Source organism: Heteronotia binoei, chromosome 5 (assembly GCF_032191835.1).
Source record: "Heteronotia binoei isolate CCM8104 ecotype False Entrance Well chromosome 5, APGP_CSIRO_Hbin_v1, whole genome shotgun sequence".
NCBI classification, from domain to species: domain Eukaryota; kingdom Metazoa; phylum Chordata; class Lepidosauria; order Squamata; family Gekkonidae; genus Heteronotia; species Heteronotia binoei.
In genome coordinates, this window is record NC_083227.1 from 16,722,908 (window position 1) to 16,730,681 (window position 7,774).

Below are 7,774 nucleotides of genomic sequence, written 5' to 3' on the forward strand. Positions count from 1 at the left end.
CAAACAACGCCTGGGCAGAATTGTTCCTGGCTGGGGTCATCTGATGGCAAGTAAATACTTTTCTGCTCTCCAGAAAATGAAGAACGGTCCCCTGCTGAAAATGGCTGCTTTGCATGGTGGACTCTATGGCATTATTCTCTGCTAAGGCCCCTCCCTCCCCAAGCCCCGTTTTCCCCAGGCTCCATCCCCGAAATCTCTGGCAATTTCCCAACTCAGAACAGGTGACCTTGCCTGGACAACATGCTGGCTTAATCCAAATCCCCTCGAGACAAGTCTGTTGTGGGGGAAAGAGATTGTAAACCACTCTGAGACTCTGCTTCAGAGAGGATGGCAGAGTATAAATCTGTCATTGTCGTTGCCATCTTGCTAACTGTCATGGTAAGGTTAGCAGCCCTATAATACAAATTGTAAATAATAAAACTCAGGGTCGGCAACCTTAATTATAGAGCTGAAGGGTTGTACTTTTTGACTTTTGGTATTTGCAATGTAAGGTGTTCACAAAAGTTTTTAGTGGGGAGGGGGGGAGGTTTCTGTACATCTCAGGCTCAGCGGCTGAGTTGTCGAAAGGGGGGGGCTGTGCCAGGAGAATCAGAGGACAAAGGGAGGGACAACCTGCCTCCCTCCTTTCCTTCCTTCAGTAAAGCAAACCCTCCAAAACCCTTTTGGTGGCAGCCCCCAATCCCACCTGACAGGGTTGCCAGCCTCCAGGTGGGTGCCTGGAGAAACACAAAGCTCCAGTGTAAAGGTTGAGCAACCACAAAGCAACACACTGTAAGTACTTGTTTAAATAAGCGTGTGTAACTGTATTTACACCCTCATACGCTCAACAATCACCACATACATGTACCAAAGCCATGATATACACATTCCATTACATTCAACAATACAGAAGTCCATGCACAAGACTCTAGTTGGTTTCTAAGACTTAGATAATTTATTTTGGTAATGGCTCAAGAGGTGTAGTCCCCAGGCTCAAGAAGTAGTCCCCAGGCTACTGATGTGTTTCAAGAGGCTCTCCCTTCTTCAAATCATCTCCACCCCCAAATCCTCAGGAATTCCATGTTGCAGAGAGGGCAGCCTCATCACCTGGTTTTTCCTGGGAACTGTGATTGCTTTGCTTTTTACAAATTAACTTGTTTACTCTGACATCTTAACTAAATTGTATGTGTGTGTGTGTATATATATATATATATTCACGAGCAGCTGGAGCATCTTTCCTGAGGGTTGAGGGCTTACCAATGCGTTGGTGGTGTTCAACAAGATTCATAGCCACACCACAGACAGGGGGCCAGCAGTTTCTCTTGGCCTTGTGTTTGTGATAAGCTCGCCCAGCTTTCAAGATAGGGTTGTCAATACGGCCACCGCCAGAAACAATACTGACAACTGCTCTGTTTGCAGAGGAAATCACTTGCTTGGAGCCAGAAGGCAATTTCACTCTGTTTTGTTTTAGTTTCAGGATTGTGGGAGATAACTGTGGCATAGTTTCCAGAAGCAAGAGCTAGTTTGCCATGATCGCCAGGCTTCTCTATAAGACAACAGACAATGGGGCCTTCTGGCAGAGTGCCAACAGGTAGCACATTGCCAACATGAGCTGAGCCTTTTTGCCACAGTACACAAACTGTCCTGTATGAATGCCCTCAGCTGCAATGAACAATTCTGTTCGTTTCTTAAACTCATATGGATCATGGAAAGCAATCTTGGCAAGAGGGGCTCCTCAGCCAGGATCATGAACGATATCTTCACAATGCCCTTAATATAGCCATGCCTCCCAGCAAAGTCGACAGCTCTCAGCGTTGCTGGACCCTTCCCGTGCTTCACATGGGCCCTAAACACAGACCCAGCACCTTTTCTCTGGCCGCGGATGACATGGCCCGTTGTATACTCAGCCGGATCATCGCCACTTCCTAGCAGAGACTGGTGACATTGATCCAAAATACGAAAGAAAAATAGAACTGGCCCGGCAGGCTTGGCTCAGGCAAGCATGGCGCAGGGAAGGGACGGGGATAAGATCCGGATTGTGTGAGCTGGAGGCTAAAAAACGGTGAGCTATCTCACACTAAGTCAGCTAAGAGGGAACACTGGTCTTAGTATTCCTGTCAAGCGCCGATATTTCTCAATAAGCAGTCTTTTGTTTTAAATCAAAGCTATTTTATTGTTAGAAATTCAGAAGCTGTACCAAGGACACAAGCCATGGAAGTAATGATGTATACAGAATTACACAGTTGATATATAGTATATCTTCAAAGGTTACCATACAGATGCATACTTGAGTCACGGGTTCAAAGGTTACTAAACAGTATCTCTTTTATTGCTAAGGAATTTAGGCTATTAAAAACATCTCCCATTCTCACACTTCTCTAGATGAAGATAAGAGTTGTCTGTGTGAACCTGTGGGATAGGCGACTTGAAAGTAGTACCAGCCAGGCTGTAGCATAAACATCCTTAGGCCAGATGGATTTATTACTTGCCCAATTGTTGTAAATAAGGGGGGAACAGTAGAGAGCTGGTGACCTACTCTTTGTCTAAGAAACAATTAAGTTACAGAAATGAGCACGCTTGACAATTCCCGAGGAAGTTAACATTCCATCTGTCACTGAAAAACGGGAACTGCTTTCCAATGCGTCTCTCCAAGATGAAGCCACATATAAATTAGTATCAAATAGAAGAGATATTGCTGCCCAATGTATACTGCTGCCCAATACATCCCTCACCTTAATAAGTCCACGCACTCATAAAACGAATTTTGGAGCTCAACGAGCTCGCTCCTTAAAATTTCTTTCGCTCTGCAATGAAAGATGAGGAACAAGAGTTCATTAGTCCCACAGAGTGGTCATTTGTGTCTTGATTTGGGGCCCAGAGGACAGAGAGAAGCCTGCCTAGGAGCAGATGCAGGAAACTCTGACATAAATATATGTTTTTAAAAACTTTGTCTAAGAAACAATAAGTTACAGAAATAAGCACGCTTGACAATTCCCGAGGAAGTTAACATTCCATCTGTCACTGGAAAACGGGAGCTGCTTTCCAATGCATCTCTCCAAGATGAAGCCACATATAAATTAGTATCAAATAGAAGAGATATTGCTGCCCAACACATCCCTCACCTTAGAAGGTCCACGCACTCGTAGTGCCATTTCTGGATTTGTGCCATTTCAGTTTCCCAGATCTTCTTGGCTGTTTCTTCCGCTCTGCAATGAACAATGAGGAACAAGAGTTCATTAGTCCCACAGAGTGGTCATTTGTGTCTTGATTTGCGGCCTAGAGGAGAGGGAGAAGCCTGCCTAGGAGCAGATGCAGGGAACACTGACATAAATATGTATTTTTAAAAACATGCTTAAAAACATTAGCACTCATTGGACTTAAAGATGCTTTCTTTATATTTCTCCCATGGGATCCGGGGAACTGAGCAAAAGAAGTTCAGACTCTTTCCTTCCTTCCCCAGGGGACTGGGAGGGGGAGGAGCTACAGCCAACAGAAGGAAAAGCCTGGGGCGTCAAAGTTCTGCACAACTTCTCACAAAGAGATCAAAAGACCATATTTCCTGGATTTCCTACGTTTTCATTGGTTTAACCCTTTGTCAGTCTTCTCTCAGTGCTGTTTTAACTGTACTGTAGCTCCAGGGCTTTTAAAGACTTTCCCCGGAAACTGAATTCCAGTACTGCAGATAGTAGTTCCAGATGGCAAGTTATCAATTCCTCACAATACTATATAAGGGAATTCCTATCCTCCAAAGACTCTCAACTTTACCCTAGTTTCTGTCTACTCTCCTGACCTACATTCTCAACTTATGCTTTTGGGTGAGAGCAATATGAATGAAGAGCTTAGAACTCTTGTTGCCAATTTCATACGAGACCCAAGCCAACCCAAAAGAAATCCTGCCACAACAACTTCTGGAGTCACAGGAAACCATTCAGGCATATTGTCAGGAACAAGGTTGGTCACATGGAGAGCACCTGGAGCCTCCTCTTGGAATAGATCAAGAAAATACTGATACCAAGTAGAGGGAGCAATAACGGATGGAAATTCCTGGTCTAAGTGCTCTGTTAACTAGTGTCCAAAATGGTTTTGAGTCATTGCAGGATATAGCAGTTAATAGTCATTCCCATTGTTTTTGGACAAAGGCAAACCACCCTATTAAAAGTCTGCCGTGAAAACGCTGTGAAAACAACGTCACCCCAGAGGGGGAAACGACTGGTGCTTGCACAGAGGAATACCTTTACCTACCTCTTTTCATACTCGTCTATAGATTCCACTCCTGCAATAGATCTGTTCCTGCAGTTCAGAATAGAAGACTGTTTCAGTATTGTTGGAATGGACAACCTTGTTTCTACAGAACAAAAAATCACAGCAGGTGGATCTGGTTCATGGGTCATAGATTGTGAACTGTTATCTAACTCAAGTGCCAGGACCAAGGGCAATATACGGAAGCTTCACAATTGAAGATAGCTGAAGTTGTGCTTTGCTGGCCTCTGACATGACCACTTGGGGACAGTTTAACTTCTTCAAGTTCCAAATGTGCACAAAATCCGGAATTTCCTTGGATACTGCTTGGGGGAAACACTTGTGGTTCCGCCATTAAGTCTGAGGGAGCAGGTTGAGCAGCAGGTGAAGGTACTAAAATTCCCATAACACTACTATCACTATTATCACTGATAGGAGAACGTTGTGCAGGGAAATTTTTTTTATATAAACTAGCTCCTGGAACAGTTTGTAAATTAATGCGTTGAGGACTAGAAGACAGTGGCACTGCATGATCACAGCAGGGCAGAAGGGAAGACTGAGGCAACAAGGGTGCTACACTTGCATCTTTAAATACACAGCCTGATGAGATACCTCTGACCTTCAGCCAGTCCTTGTTGTGCAATAAAAACTCTGGAAAATCTTTGGCTCTGGCCAGACCCGGCGCTGGGGGTTCTGCCACCCCAGGCAGACCCCTGCTCCCCGCCCCAAACCTGAGCAAGGTCAGGATGGCTCGCTGCCATGCCTCAGACTTCGCCGAGGCTTCCCGAGTCTTGGGAAGTCCGGAAGACAAAACGCCACTGGATGTGAAGTTGCTTCCAAAGTAAAAAATTTAGGTGTGGAGATGACGATGAAAAACATTGACTTATATAAGAACAACTATGAAAAGCTCTGGCATAAAATAGAAGGTGATATGTTAAAATGGAATAAACTAAACATATCTATGCTGGGGAGGATATCTGCAGTTAAAATGAATGTTCTACCAAGGATGATGTTTTTATTTCAAACTATCCCAATAGTGAAAGATAAGAAACAATTTAACCTGTGGCAAAGAAAGATTTCAGAGTTTATCTGGGCGGGCAAGAAACCAAGAATCAAAATGAAAATCTTAACAGATGCGAAAGAAAGAGGCGGCTTCCAATTACCTGATTTAATGCTATACCATGATGCAGTTTGTTTGGTATGGATTAAGGAATGGATGACCTTGATCAACAAAAAATTATTGGTGCTAGAAGGACATGGAAATATCTTTGGCTGGCATGCGTATATGTATTACGGGAAAGAGAAGATGGATGGGTTTTTTTCACATCACTATATAAGGAGGAGTTTGCTGAATACTTGGAAAAAATATAGTAAGTATGGAGATGAGAGGAAACCACTTTGGATTGTGCCAACAGAAGTAATAAGTATGCCGCAAAGTGTAAGGGAAGGGAAATGGGTATCATACGAACAACTGCTAAAGTTTAAGGGGGGCAAAGTTGAAATGAAATTGGTTGAAGAACTGCAGGACAAATTTGATTGGTTTCAGCTGTTACAAATTAAAAGCTTGATAGAGAAAGACATTAAGAGCACAGGTATAAGACGAGAGAAAACAGAATGGAGAAAATGCTGTTGGGTGAGAATGAAAAATTGATCTCAAGGATGTATAAACTGTTATTGAAATGGTCTACAGAAGAAGAGGTGGTGAAGCCTCAAATGATTAAATGGGCGATTAACTTTAATAAAGAAATACAGATGGAGACGTGGGAACACCTATGGAAGAATTCAATGAAAATATCAACGTGCTATAACATAAAAGAGAACTGTTTCAAAATGCTGTACAGATGGTACATGACACCTAAAAAGCTAACAAAAATGAGTAATCAAGCTTCAGATAGGTATTGGAAATGTAAAAAACATGAAGGTTCTTTCTACCACATGTGGTGGACTTGTGAAAAGGCGAAACAATTTTGGACAATGATTCAACAGGAGATTTCGAAAATCTTGGGTTATAATATTAAGAGAGCACCAGATGTCTTTCTGGTGGGATTACAAATGGAAAGCTTTCCGAAGCAAGACAGAACATCGTTGTGGTATTTGCTTTCAGCGGCGAGAACATTGTATGCGCAAATGTGGAAGCAAGACAGAATACCTGAAAAATGGGACTGGGTCTTAAAGGTTCTTAACTGGAGTGAAATGGACAAACTTACTAGAATCTTAAAAGACAACAATTTGGAGAAGTTTAAAGAAGACTGGAGTAAATTCCACAGTTAAGTGGAAATACAATGGAGGGTGAAGAGTCATTTAGTAGTTTATGACAACATCAATTGAACTTTAAATGATAATGAACAATCGTGATTATTGAGTTAGTAGAATATAGTTACATGGTAATTATGCATATATGAGTTAAGATAAGATTAAGACAGCTGGAACTCCGGAGCTGACTTTATAACTTTGAGCTTTGTGTTTAATAAATACTAAGTGAATTATAGAGAAAGGGCTATTGAAAGATAACTCTTTGTGTAAAAATTTTATAACGGTGAAAAGATATTTAGTAGTTCAACATTAATTGAACTTTTAATGTTAAAGAGGTATTATGATATTGTGATAAAAGTATTAGTAGAACATAGCTATTTGGTAAATATATATATATGAGAGTTAAGATAAGACTAAGATAGGGGGAACTCTGGAACTGAATTAATAATTATGAGCGTTGTGTTTAATAAGTGCTAAGTGATTATTAGAGAAAAGGTTAGTGAATGATAATTTTTTTTTCTTTCTAAAGATTTTATAATTGTGAATTTATCTTTAATATGCTTTTAATTTGTTTTAAGTACCGGCGGAGGTCATGAATAAAAGTGGGGGGGGGGAGGGAAATATGTAATGTATTGGAGAAGTATATTTGAATTTGAATAGATGAATTTATTCCAATATATTGCAAAATAAAAAGTTTGGTTACTAGGGAAGTCCGGAAGACAGCAGGTGCGCTCAGAGCCCACCCACTTTGCCGAGGCTTCCTGAGCCTTGGGAAGTCTCGGCAGGGTTCGGAAGGCGGCAGGCATACTCAGAGCCAGGCTCTGAGCCTGCTTGCTGCCACGCCCCCTACCCCTGACTTCACTGAGGCTTACGAAGCCTCTGCGAGGTTGGGAAGGCAGCGGGCATGGCGCGTGAGGAGAGGGGGCACCTCGTGACGCCTCTAGGCCACATGGCACCCGAAGAAGAAAAAGACTGCAGATTTATAGCCCGTCCTTCTCTCTGAATCAAAGACTCAGAGCGGCTTACAATCTTCTTTATCTTCCTCGCCCTGTGAGGTGGGTGGGGCTGAGAGAGCTTTCACAGAAGCTGCCCTTTCAAGGACAACTCCTGCGAGAGCTATGGCTGACCCAAGGCCATTCCAGCAGGTGCAAGTGGAGGAGTGGGGAATCAAACCCAGTTCTCCCAGATAAGAGTCCATGCACTTAACCAATACACCAAACTGGCCCTGGCAATGACTGGAGCTATTCAGTAGATCCACTGCACGTATATCCAACCACCCGAGGCACCTCCCAAATAGCTCTGT

The 7,774-nt window shown here is 42.7% G+C and overlaps 1 pseudogene; it reads right to left on the reverse strand.

The window, feature by feature from the left end:
* Positions 1-248: 248 nt before the first annotated feature.
* LOC132571764 (large ribosomal subunit protein uL2-like) lies at positions 249-7,377 on the reverse strand (annotated as a pseudogene).
* Positions 7,378-7,774: the final 397 nt, after the last annotated feature.